Source organism: Centropristis striata, chromosome 3 (genome assembly GCF_030273125.1).
Source record: "Centropristis striata isolate RG_2023a ecotype Rhode Island chromosome 3, C.striata_1.0, whole genome shotgun sequence".
NCBI lineage: Eukaryota > Metazoa > Chordata > Actinopteri > Perciformes > Serranidae > Centropristis > Centropristis striata.
Window position 1 is genome coordinate 20116740 of NC_081519.1, and position 14710 is coordinate 20131449.

General features: G+C 41.1%; 1 protein-coding gene across 3 annotated transcripts in view; it reads right to left on the reverse strand.

The window, feature by feature from the left end:
• The window catches only part of foxp1b (forkhead box P1b), a 181850-nt gene that overhangs the window by 69797 nt on the left and 97343 nt on the right, over positions 1-14710 (reverse strand). The window lies entirely within an intron of this gene.

The following is a 14710-nucleotide window of genomic DNA, read 5'->3' on the forward strand; positions in this document are numbered from 1 at the left end:
ATCAAAGGGCATATCAGTATCAGTGTATATGCTGTGATATGTATATATGATATGGGAAGTTATGAAAACCTTTTTTACACAGTAGACATTAGCGCAGAAAATCTCCTTCGTGTGATTTAGAAATGGTGTTCGCTTTTTATTTTATTACAATTTATCCTCTATTTTCTCAATTATCATTTATTGAATTAGATCACAATTCCATACATTGTTTGTGTGATGTATAATAATGTATAAAAATGTTAAATAAGTTATATGTTTGAGGAAGAAGCTATCTAGGTACATTTGCAGAGTGGAAATTGGTGCACAATCCACATAAAAAAGGTCTATTTTAATTCCAGCTCAAAAACTTACTATTACGACTACCACATAGATACATTTTCCCTCTCTGAAATCACTATCTGCACCAGTCTCAAAAATCCCATATTGGTCGAGCTTGAGGTGGTTTCTACTTTCTACTTAGAACTCTTAAAATGGAACTAAAACATAAATCAAATTAGATGTATAAAATAAATGACTTGATTTGAACTGTAACTCAGAAACTGTGGTCAAACTAATGGGAGGAAAAACTGCAGAATTTTTTTACGAAAACCAGCATTGACATCAGCACTGGCGTGAACAGCAGGTATACGACAAGAAGAGAGGGGCCACACCGCAAAGTGCTAACCTTATAATACTTAACTCTTAATAAATCAGGAAAACACTGAATGACTGTATGGTAGCGAGATCGCCACAATCAACTTCTTGTTTACTTATGTAACATCCTTCCACAGGCAGCCCAAGAAAGTTATCCAATCATTTCATAAATGATATGGGCTATTGTAGCCAGTGGCGATGAAATCAGAAAAGCTGGTTCTATATTCTCAATATGACAGAAAGCAGATACAGAGTTAGAGGGGTGTTGACTATGCAAACATATAGTAATGAAATTCACTTGGAATACTTGTCATTTTAATTGAAATGCATATAATTTTTTTATTTTTTTAGCGGCGGGTGATTTTTAAACACGTATGCGGATCAGCAGTGAGGATCATGTCTATTTATATTAATTGCATTTTTTTCCTCTTTCTCTTTTCCTCAGTAATACAGACGTTTATCTGCAATGCAAAGCAGGGAAAGTCTGGTTTCCCAGTAAGTATATAATTAATGCCATTTCCAAAAAGCCACTCCACATGGAAAACAGGCCCCCGATGCTCAAACCTTGCGCATTACAGGACCCTCGCAACAACACTCTCCCGTCTGTGTTTAGATTTCCAAACTAATTCATGTAGAATACATAAATAAATCAACGTTTTATACCCACTTCAAACCATTAGATTCCCTTCCTTCGCTGCACTTTTCAACTAATCTATTAATATTTATGACAACACTAAACATTTCAAATATCCACGTTTAAACAATAAGGCAGTGCATGCACTTACATAAGACAAAGTCTGACTTCAATAAAAAGCCCATTTTGTTTGTCCAACACACCTCCCTGTGTAACCCCCCATCCCCCACCCTCCTCTCTCCCCATAACAGGTAATGCAGTGCCCTGACAAATGTTTTCTGGAGAAAAAAAATGACTGTAAGAAAAACAAGACGAAAGCAAAGTTATTAACTGTGAGTGGAGATAGAAGAGAGGGGGCTGTGAAGCAGGACTGATGATGGAGGGAGTGGAGTGAAAAGAGAGGGGGGGGGGCACAGACAGATGGAGGAAGAGAATAAGAGTGTGAAACAGAGAAGAGCGAGGTAAAAGGGAGATGGAAAGAGAGAGGGGGAAAGAGGAGACTGTAGCAGAGGGGAGGTTGCAGGAGGTGCGGAGGGGAGGGTAAACAGTGCCCCAACCAGGCGGTTCGGGCGCTCGGAGCCTGGTACAGAGGGGTCAACTCCTCCTCCCCCCCCGAAACCCGGCGAGGTCAGCTCAGCTATGCAGGGCCTGACAGCTTCCGTTTGCTGTGTGCTCTCCGTTTGTTTGGATTCCCCAGTCTTGCTTAGCCAGCAGCTTAACAACAGATGGCTAAAGAAGGCCTCTATTCAGAGTGGTCTGGATCAGAAAATCACACCAAGGAAAGTACACAAGCTGCAGACAAAACACACAGACACAACACGAGCACACACACATGCAAATGACATGGATTGTCAGAGTTGCAAGTGCTGCAAAGAGGATGACGGTAAACATGCTTGCTGCAAACAGCCATTTCATTTGCCTGCAAAAAGTGCATGCAAAACACACAGTGGCATGCAAGTGAGCACACACACATGCAACGTGTTGTCTGAATACCAAACAACTTGCCGGGATGATTAAATAACTGAGCAGATCTGAGTGAAAGCATTTCCGTCCCCCGCCATTATTAAACGAATACTGTGTTTATTACAGCTTTAGTGCGGTGTAAACTCATAAACACCCTCCCAGAGTACAAGAGGAGCTGTCAACTAAATATTGTTTCTCTCATGAGTCGCTCTTCCACCTCAATTACGCCTTTCAACTTCACAGGCTCAGTATGATAAAGTGGCAGTAAAAATCATTCACATTAATACACCATTGTGCATCTGCTGCTAAAGGTAATTAAAGAAGTAAATGACTCATAAGAATAGACATATTAGCCGCAAAATGAAAGGCAACTGGGCTGCCTCATGAAAATATGTACCATTAAGATACTGCATTTTCATATTGGGGTAATCAGCTCCACTAGCCTGATGCTGATTTAATCCACTCCAGTGGAAAGTCTATCAGCGCACAGCCGCGTGTCACTGTCTACCCGCCAAGAGCCAGGCATTCTGCTTTAACATTGCCTGTGAATGGCTCCACTAAAGGAGAGAGGTCACACACAGGCAAATCAGTCGGAGGAGCAGTCGGTGCTTAGGTGTCATTTAGAGGCAGATGGAGAGAAAGAGAAAAAAAAGAAGTATGGGAGTGAGAGGAGGATAAAATGAGCTAAAAAGAGAAGAAGAAAAAAAAGCACAAACGATCTGGGAACAATGCAGCGGGCAGATCTCAGCAGCCCCTCTCTCCCTGACCTTAGCTTTCTGTTCTGAGCATATGATGCCTCAGGATGCCCACCACTGAATACAGCGATAATATCCGTCAAGTTGATAAAGTGGGAGGAAAAGAGCAGACGCATGCCAACTGTGCTGGGTACTTAGACGGACTGTTAGAAAACACGCGCTCCTCCCCGATTGCCTCTTTGTTGGAAGTGTTGCATCACTTTGTAGCGGGGAGTGTTGTGCTTGGGAAAATGGGCGCTTCCAAAAACCCAGCGTGAGACCTAGAATACTGTGAGCAGATTTTATCATGCGTGAATGATATTGTTTAGAATGGGAAGCTCTATCTGCCCTGGTCTCATAGACGGGAGGACTCAACATTATTGATACACTCGAGACTTCCGGGATACGACCGGTAAAACCCACTAAATCTTCCAATTTAGTTGTGGTGAATATAGATGAATGTAGTCGACACACAACTATAGAATAGTGCTTGAGGATGGTTGGGGGGGGGGAGTGATCAGACGGTTGGCGCCACAGTCATGGAGCGTCACAGTGCTCGGGGCCTAAACTGATGGCCTGTGCTGTCAGCTGACCACTCTGCAGCCTCTGCACCACAGGGCGCGTTGATTAGCTCAGTGTGGATGCAAAAGTAACTCATCTAGATGAATAATCCCACTAATCAGTATAACAGACAACACGCGTGACACTGCCCAAAGCTAGTTTTGCCTGTTCCTTTGGAGATGGATTAGAAATGACATCTGCCCAAAGAGCAGACGAGCATCTTCTCAAAGGACACTGCGTTATTAAGACAATAACATTTCTCTTCTTGATGTAAACATATTTTTTTGTTTTACATACTTTGCATTTAACAAATGCACCGAAGTCTTTAATGGCAGGGCTGTAGTCAAGGTCAACTTAATCAAGTCCAAGTCAGGTCCAAGACCAGGTCCAGTTTAGTCCGAGTCAAGACTGAGTTCAGAGAAAATCGAGTCCTGTTTGAGACCAGAACAGGCATTAGTCTTTCCAAAGCTAATACAGTGATAACAGCATTTGGATGGGCAGAATTAATAAAGATTGATCTATCTTCTAACATCAAATTAATCTACAGCATCATGTTAGTAGAATCAGCCAGTCAGGCAATGTTCCACACAACTGATCCTGAATCAGGAGCCAGGAACACCTTGGCCAGTTCTCAATAGCCCAGCCCAGGACCAAGACAATTCCAAGTCCAACAAGGCACGAGACCAAGACAAAAAGTGGACTCGAAAACAGACTACTACAGCCCGGCTTTATGGTGGCTTTCCACGATTTTCGACTGTACATCTCTTCCCACTGATCCTCACTGCCTTGAACTGTCCTGACCTGAGACCTAACACATCATGAGCTGCTGAGGGAGAATTCCCAGTGTGTGTGTGTGTGTGTGTGTGTGGAGCGAGAGTTCCTTCGAAGGAGAGGATTTTCTATAAATCACCGGCCAGTCCAATTGGCTATGGATTGAGTTGCAGCGGGGAGAGACAGCTCCCTGGGAATAGCAGTGTCTCTGTTGAAGTCATTCCAAGATGGGTAATATGATCCTATGCCGCCAGGAATAAAGAAAGGGAAGAGAAAAGGAGGAAAAAAAATCTGATTGCTCTGGCCATAAAGAGGAGTAATCTCCAGCAGGGTCAGACACATCTCCCGTCACACTGGACTGTAATGTATTATAGTCTCACAGGCAGATGATGTGACACATGGTGGACCTCACTTTTTTTTGGTGGTTCAAGAACTGATTTTTTTCTGATGCATGGATTTTTTAATCTTTATTGGCAGGGTAGGAAGATGTGGAAGGTGTGGGAAAACAAAGGACTGCCACCTCTGGTGCCAAAGAATATGAAGACCCTCAACTTACCAGTGGAAGTTGTTCAGAGATTTGTCTTCCAATGATCTTATGCTATCAAAACTATTTAGAATCATTATCTACATATTATTGTGTAAATGTACTGTGGAAAGCATGTAAAGTAAAAAAAAAATGCTGCCAACTGCTGACAGCAATCAAGATGACACCTTCTTTACAATACATGTATTAAAAACACTAACACAATAAAAGGCAAAACCGGTTTGTATTTTGCAGTGAGGGCCTGTACGTGGGTAAGAGTGGCAGCTAGTTTAGTAAACAAAACTGTTTGACGTTACACAACCACCTTAATCTGGAAAATCTCCACTGCTGCTAAAAATTCAATGTAACTTCTGCGATATACACCAAATCTTCGGGAAGTAAACTAACTGATTAATGAACCTAGGGGGAAAAATGTGATAGAGTTTAAGAAAGATTCCTAGGAACCATAGACTGTATAAAAGAAATCGAAGTACCCAACATCTCTATCGGTGTGGAGAACCATTTTAAACCTCAAATTTACATTTTGAGGGTCACCATCTTGTTTTTTTTCAATGTTTTCAACCTGAGGATATACTATTAGCGACTTGCTAATCACAAGGCAGCCATGTCTAAAATCAGGTGAGAAAAAGGTCATATTTTCATAGACTTCTATACAATCTGCTCCTTTTTGCAACCAGTGGAGTCTCCCCCTGCTGGCCATGAGAAAGAATGCAGGTTTAAGGCACTTGTTTCATACATTTTATGCTCAGAACTGATGGCAATGCTACCAACACAGTTTACACTAATTTAATGACAAATTTCATGGTTTAGAATTTGGCTCTAGTTCTTTTTAAAGCACAGTATATCTACTATTAAAGATAAGATCTAAGGCCATCAGAGATACTTGTCTGTGATTTAAGCTCAGATTGGCCAACCACATCCACAGTCTGCAATTCAGAGTGTTTATAGACTAACAAGTCGTGAAAAAAGTCCTTTGAGTGTAAGCACTTTTACAAACCACCTCGAGCTTAATTAACATGCGGAGTGCAGTGTGGTGACAGAATTGGCCGCCCTCAATCTGCCTGAGCCACCTTCAGCTTTAGGCGCTGAGACCTGCAGGCTGCAGGCTTCAATAAATGTCGCAGGAGAAGATGATCACAACTCAAATTAAGTTATGCACTAAGCTTGAAGGGCTTACATAAACATGTGATGGAAATATCAAACAAACTGAGGGAATAGACAGCAGAGAAAAACTATAGTTACAAAAAAAAAAAAAAAAAAAAAACAGGTCCTGATGCAACTTGAAAAGCTTTTGAATTAGTGCAATTGGGTGAATAATTTGTCCAGATGTTGAATTTTCATTGATGACTGAACATTGCATATATACAATAAATCACCACCCCCTGTTTTTCAGAGAGAGGCACTTAGCAGCGGTTGGCGTGAAGAAGAGGTAAAAGTAAAATGCAGGTGGCAGAAGTAGCCCAAACAACAAGCACTGCAGGAACCAAGGGCATGTGGGCTATAGAGCTGCTAGGGTGGTGGGCGGGGGGATGACAGACTGCTGTTCAACTCCATTAGCTGCTATGTGAGAGGGGTGCATCTAGCAGCACACGACCTGTGAAGAATCTTAGATCTCACTCTATCTTGAAATGGGGATTGCCGCATTAATTCTAGGAAACTGTAATCTCTCAAGCAAATCAAATTACTCTCATTAAGCGCAAGAAGAAAACTGCCTCTGTAATAAGTATGTATAAAAAGTATTTATTACCAATAATCACCTCTTTAATATGAGCTAGCTTACAACGGCTTTTATTTTTGCTGATTAAGTTTAAAAATGGGGAAACAAGGAAGGGCACACGCTCACGGACGTGTATTCACACACACTCTCAAACACACAAGCAAACACACACGCACTAATACACAGCTCATGGAGTTTATGAGAGCGGTTGATACAGTGATTAAAGGGGAGGGTAGAGGGACACAGTGCTTGAGGGCCTTGGAGAGGACGTGCCTCACCTAGTCATAAAAACACACCTCTGTCTTTAAGCCAGCACCAGAATCGCTCTCAGTGGGTTCACTTGGAGGTGAATCGCTAAAGAATTTACATGCAAAGTAGCACATGTCATCACCCAGACAGCGCAGTGTTGCATTGTAACTTGGCATACGCTCGCTGACCGCCACATATTTGCAGCGGTTTGCGAGGTTGACGGCCTGACCCGGGGCAGCCACTCTCTGAACAACGCTATTTCTGAAATACACACAGCTGCTGCAGACTTTTTTTTTTTTAATTTGCATAATTTGTGTAGCTACAAGCCTAACTATTCCACCAAACAGCCAACATCACGTTAATGTTATGGTTTTAAAACAGTAAATAAAGCTGAATAACATCGTTGGCATAATGACTCTTGTGGGAGGTGAAGTCTTTGCTCTTCTTCCAGGATATGACATCATTCCACAGAGCGCAAGCTGCCAACTATAATTGCCCTGCTGGTAAATGGAAGAGACACAGATGTCCTCCAACCTTGTTTCTACTATTTGATTCTTTATTCACATAACCAATTAATTACATCTTTTAAAAAAAAAATAAAAGACAGTTAACAAAAACACATCAAAATGGGTGATGAAAACGATTTGCCTCTACAAAATCAATTAGGACTGAGGGTCAGTGGGTCATTCATTTACTGGTTCAGCATAATTACCTGTTTTTCTTCCCCTCATTTACTTCTTTATTCATCTGGGACACCGATGTCCCCGCAAAGCAAAAGAACACACTTTTTTGTGATTATTCAAATTAAACATCGATTCCTGAGAGAAAACGTCGGCAGACTACAATGCGTCGAAGCTAATGTGCTCCAAAAACAAACTCCCCTGGAGCAAAATGAGGGAATTCTATTAGATGTCAGCCTACATACTGTAAATTTCTATTTTCCCAGCCCAATCAGGTAATAAATAAATAAAGAAATTAGAAATCACCATTAGATCTTGTGGAATATGAATTACGATGGAAATATGCTGAACCGCCTGTAACTATGCCTTCATCTGATATAAGTGCTTGGCAAGAGGACAGGTTACAGCAGTACTGTTGCCCCGTGGCTACAAATCACTGCTGGTGCTTCCTTAACTGTCTATCAAAGAGGCTGCACTCCTGTCTGTCCTGTCTGCTGGCTGGTGGTGAGTGGGAGAGGAGCAGGATCAAGGCTGACAACAGATGTTCCTGTGAAGTCATTTATAAACTGCATTGGTCCTATATAAAGTAAAAGGTGTTGTGTTTTAACAGGCAGAAGCATTTATCATGTTTAACACATAAAAGCAGACCAGGTTAGTCGGCCTGCAGAATATCACATTAACACTTTGTAAACATCCACCCGTAAAGATAATTATTTTGATTGCACTACTCTTTTCTTCTCCTTCTAAACATCTGGATAAAATATGGGGCAACTGCTGGCTTCCTGGCTCTCGCTCAGGTGGTTAAAATAGACCGAACATATACACATATTAATAGAGTGGTGGGTAACTTTAGTTTTTTCCCCTTCTAGTTTACTTCTTTCTTTTTCTTTTCACTCGGTGGCGAGTCAGCTAAAAGGCATGAGCTGTGGCTCCCCACATCGCACCTGCCAGGAAGTGATCCTTTTCTCTCCAGCCAGAGAGGCTGCTGGGATATGCCAGGACATGCAGCTGTAGCAAGAACATTTAGCTCAATGCTCCTACAGGCAAGGCATGCTGCACTTTTTCATTCATGACTTACGAAGCAAGCAGAGACTTAGATTCATCTGTAGACCTGATGTGTCTTTGGGCAAAATGCTTGATTTAGTCATTTAACCCTCTGAACCCCACAACCTGCTGGTAGATTTAAAAGGCATGCTCTTTAATAATAATGGCATTTATCATAACATAAGCAGAAATCATTATCAGGTTTTCATATTTCCAATGGTTTTATTATAAATCATGTGTGACAAACACTTTCATGTAACCAAATGTAGGTTTAAAATTGTGATAATTCATGAAAATCACTTTATTCCACATGTCTCATTTTCAAATTCCCAAAAATAGACAGTTTGCACGAACCAGATTCTGTAAAAAACAAGAAATGATGTGCTCTTCTTTGCAACTTGAAAGCCATGAATGGCTCAGTTGAGACCAACAGTGACTTGACAAAAATTCAGCAAAACTTAAACTCAACTGTAGGCTATTTACACAGAGCAGAGAAGAGAGGACAAGCAAGACTGGAATAATTTGTAAACATGAAAATAATTCAATATGGAATGCAAAGCCCCCATTCCCCCCACCTAATACTGGTAACATTTAGGGCACCTGGAAAATGTTGTATTCCATTTTTTTCTCAAATTAAATAAAAGAAAATTCTGTCTTATAGAGCACAAAAGACAATTTTGAGGCATGACTGTGCTGTTTTCATCAAGATCAGCATGACTTGTATATTGCAGGAAAAACGAAGCCACAGTAAATCAAATGTGACAACCATAAAAAAAAAATGTGTTGAAACTACTTTGGGTTCAGCAGGTTAACTAAAAAAAACCTGAACCATTTACGAAACCTTTGCTCATATTCAAAATCTGCTGCTGTTGTTTTGTTGCATGTGTTCTTGGTTGCGTGGTGAGTCAGACAGACGAGAAGAGGCCTCAAGAGTAGAACAGAGCACAGGCGACTGTGATAATTGACCAAGATGCTGCTACCACTGAGTCCCCGTCCCCTCACCTCCAAGTCCCAGCGGCCCCGTTTTCAATTTAACACAGGACTTGACCAGATTTCACTCATTGCAGGGCTCAGCCACATCTTTGACACTTTTACATTAGAAGCACAGCTTTCTGCTGATTAAAAACCTTCCCTCTGCCTCTCTCTTTTTCTCCCGCTGTATGGCGAGGGGTAACGTGAGAGGGGTGTCCATTTCCTGCCCCCCGCCTTTCCATCCCCCAAATCAACCACAAATAACTCACAGCCTCCTGCGCCTATCTTGATTTCACTCCAGAAGATAAGGACACCATTTATTGTTTTCATTGAGCTTGAGTGCTAAGACAGAGAGCACGAAATTACTCTCAGATCGAGATAAATACACCACAAATCGCTAATTCAATCCGTCTTCGATGCCGCTGATGTTTTGAAGAGAGGGGGGGATATCAAAAGATCGCACTGTGAAACTGGAGTCTGGTGCTGCGATACCGGCTAGAGACCTCATCAAATTGAGAAGAAAAGCGAACTGTAACTTGAGTCAGAATTCCCTTTGGAGAGGCAGAGAGCTGGTACAATATGGCTCAGTATTAAATATGGAATATGCTTTTATTTGCACCCTTCATGGCTGTGATAGAAATGGATTTATAAGAGATGGACTTAACATGTACCACAATTGGTGGCTCTTAGACAGTTATGACACAAAGGAGAGCTGACAGGGTTGGTACAGCTTTTGAAGAGTAAATTCAAGTACTGTTCAAGCACTTTCAAGATACCTAAACCAAAAATTTTCTGACTCTCCAAACCTGTATTCAGGCCTGTAGTACTTGACTCCAAGTCTTGCACTTGTGTTGGTCTTGTGCCATGTTGGACTGGAATTGTCTTGGTCTCAGGCTTGGCTATTGAGGACAAGTCAAGTTGTTACCTGGTGCTGATTTGGGATCAGCTGTACAAAACATTGCCTGATTGGCTGATTTTACCATTATAACTCACGAGTGAGTCTTGTTTATAGTTCGATTATCTCTGTCCATCCTAACTCCATAATCACTATCTGAACATTGGAAAGAACTATTGCCTAAATTGGTCTTGAACGGGACTTAATTTGCTCTGGACTTAGTCTTGAGTCACACTTGATTGGACCAGGTCTTGGACCTGACTAGGACTTAGCTAAAGCCCCTCCTCAATCACTAGATCAAAATCATTATTACAAAGGCAATATCAAAAACATATATTTGACAGAATTAAAAAAAATAAAAAATATCTGCAACAAACAATATTAACTGAGACTTTTCTTATTTTATCAGATGTTCATGTTGCCTTTGATTGTATGTTTTGATCATGATTATTTAATGCTTGCTAACTGCCAGAGTAAGGGATCAACAAAGGACTTATCTAGTTATCTAGAAAAGATATCAACATGATGATGAACTGTTTTGTTTAAAATATTAAAAAATCAACATTTCCATCTGAGCAAAAAAAATGAACAATTCACAAGGTACATGGTTGTGTGTGGAGAACAGCGCTGCCCCTGGTAGTGACGGTGTGGTGGTGAGGGGGCTGAGGAGTATTTACTGATGTGGTTATCTTGTCCTGTGACAGGCAGGACCACTCAATCAGCCAGCGATGGCCGCGGCTCAGGCAGGCATTACACGCACATACCCCATACTTCTGGGGAGGAGGAGGCGTCAGCCAAGCCAAATCTGATCAACAAATGCAGTTCCCCTGTGCCACAGCTATCTGAGATGAAGATGATATTATGTGGAAGTGAGCAAAGTGATGGAGACAGCGCAGGGGGGAAAGCAGAGAACGACAGAAAGCGAGAGGAGAGTGAGACCTGAAGGTGGAACCTCCTCTCCGGCTCGGCTTCTTAAAGGCAAAGAGCCTCTCTACTGGAGGAGATAACACGCTGGTATATTTTAATAAGAAGCCTGCAACACTCCCTTTACCAGATCAAAGAGCCGACCATTTATATGCTGGAGACAGTCTCACATTAATTATCAAAAACTTGAATTAAAAAATAAAAACTTGTCTGTCCAATAGAGTTACATACCAATTAAAAACACAATCCTGGCAGAGTCCAACTGACATTTCTAATGATTCCTTTTTAAAAATTACTGACATGTATATGTTATTAAAAGGTTAAGAGAAATTTGCATTTAGCAATGAGGAAAAATAAATATAGTGTTGAGTGTGCAGATAAGAGCTAGGTAATTAGGAGTAGGCATTGCGGTGGTGGAAAACATTTGAAGAATAAACCTGGACTAGTTTGCTTCTTTCCCTGTTGCCCTAAAGATATTTTACATTATTCAATCCAAAATACCATCTTTCTGATTCTAACTTTTCTTTTGCATGTTAATGTTTAATAAGAGCCCTTGGCTATCTATGGGCACAATTATTAGATATCCGCAGAGAGAAATTGAAAAATTAATCATACTCTCAATTTTGTACTTCTCTGATCCATTGGAAATGGCTCTAAGAGCTGCGGCTTCTCCGCTGTCACAGGCTCCATCTAAACACAATCAATCTGCTGCCAGAGACGCGGTTGCTTGTGCAACCAAGACAATTGCATCAATACAGTAATTAACTGATTATTTATATGTTGGCACTCGTCCTGATGCACCACAACACTGATAAGCCTGTTGCAAGCAGTGATGATTACAGAGATGCTTCTCACCGGCCTAACAGGAATCTGTGTTTAATTATCTAAAGTTTTATATCAAGCGACACAGTGGGGAACAGTCTGACAGGACGTCGTGTCAATAGGTGCAGACAGTAGGGAAATATCTCTCGGCTGGCCCCGAGCACACGCTGTTAGACGACGCACTCCTGGAATTGCATATAGTGCCGTAATAGGATGCATATTCACTGACAACAGTTGCAAACACAAAATTGCTCAGACCAGGTGCAGTTTTCCATCCATACAACTCAATTATCCATGCGTGGGCCCTGTAGGTTTTCAATAATCCTTGTTTTGGCCCTCGCCATTACTGTATGCAATCTATGCTAATATAATGTACTGGGTATAAAATATGCTAATGTGCAGACAAAACAGCATTAAGTTATAGTAGATATATTCCACACTATCAAGTTTCTAAGTGGCCATTTTACCTTTTGAGAGGCACGTATATAATAAGGTATTATGCAGAACGATGATAACTAAAATTTCAGTGCTGCCTAAATACTTCTGTGTGAATTTGATGTCCGGAATTTTCACTAAAGGTGAAATTTCTATGCATCATCATTCTCTAGAGCATGAACATAGGTGGATCTGTATATTTACCAAACAGGGCGCCCTGGTGTCTCCTGATGGAAGCACATACCGTTAAGTCCTTACCCAGGGTCAAGTCCTTTGCCGCATGTCATCCCCTTTCTCTCATCTGCCTTTCGCCCCTCTCTCTCATACCATAGTTATTTTGAAAAATAAATATGTAAATAAAATTACAGTACAGGTAAAATCTAAAGTAAGCACCCTATGGTTGTATGCCTTCGCCAGCCAGTCAAGATTCCATGTTTCCATGTCTTTCCAGACTCAAATGTTGCCGTGGCAGTAGATAATGCTTCAAAAACAGATTCTTAAATATGGATACTTAACACACATCTTCAACAGCTCTGTGCAATCAGCAGTTTCAAGGTGGACACGCAATATTTGTTTCCCCAATTCAGTGTCACAGTGACCTTTGACCTCCAAATTGCAAACAGTTCCTCCTTGAGTCTGACTGAAAGTGTATGCCAAATTTGAAGAAATTCCCTCAAGTCGCTCCTGAGATATCGCATTCACGAACAACCAGACAACCTCATGACTCACGGCCACAGCTGTCGCCTACGCAGAGGCATAAAAATCTACTTTAAATTCTTTTTAAAAAATTCTAAACTCACCGTTTTGGTATGAACTGTGAGCTAAAAAAGCACTGCCACTGAGTGCATCAAACAACCTTTTTCATAATTATTATTTACTGACAAGACAAAGTCAAAATAACACATAATTGCAGCTGTAACCTTTATATAAGTGAGGATTTAGTAGCAAATAAATTATAGATGATTTGTTTTGACAAAAGCAGGGATAACTGGGTCTGGATTTAGCAAATTAGGAAAAATACAGACAGCAATGACTTGCCATACAAATCAAGTGTTGACACTGCAACATATGTAAGCTAATGTGGCCAAATGTATTCTTGCTAGGCCTGTAGAACTGTAAATGACTGCCAAATTCAGCATCATCATATACAGTTAAACTGAATATCAGATTCATCTGTACTGTTTTACAGCACCGTGCAGTCTGAAGCACTGAATGACTATACTCTATACTATACCTGTTGTAGGTGTTGTGCAGTATTGACACGGACTACTGACAGAATCCAGTGTGATTAGTGATTAGTATAACGTGTGTAGTGTTCGATGTAAGTGTGCTGCACCAAAGACAAGGTGGTCTGTTCTTTTACTTTGGACAGCAGCAATAAAATCAAATAGCTGACTAGATCTTGGAAAAAAATCCCAGTTCACCAATAATAAACTGGTTGATAAATTGTAACCAGTATCAGTTTTATTAATGTTTTCTATATATTACGTATTACTGACAGGCATTACTTATATTTCATGTCTGAGAACAAGACCAGTGATGGATCTTGTGTGCTCTCCATCTGCCTCCCAATACACTCCTGTAGGACTTAGTCAATTTCCTCTACCATGCTTCAAACCCGACCCCCCAGCCCACCCCACTGAACACACGCACACACGCACACACAGACACATAGCGTGTGGACAGAATGCCCTCCTCCCTAAACAACTCTTTCTTTAACATCTGTCCAGAAGCAGCACTGCTGCCTTTTGTCCACTCACTGTCTCCTAAGGCATGTCATCCAGCTCTAATCAAGCAAAAAATGGTCATAAATATTTCTTTCTGCTAGATTTCACATTCGCATTTCACGCAGGGACATGATATTTCCCCCCCTACCTCCAGGGAGTACCTAATGCAAAAAACAGTTACTTATATTCAAGGCTCATGCTCCTTCAGTCAAATGCAGAACATATTCCCCGTTTGCAGGGAAAAAACAAGAAAAAAAGGGGGGAGAAGAGGGAGAAAAAGAGGAGGGGGAAGACATAAAGGACTGTCTTATTTTCTGTGCCATTTACTGGCTAGTACTTTCACAGCCATCCCATTACATCATGTCAAAGATTGTAAACAAGCAAATAACAACAGTGCATCAGAGA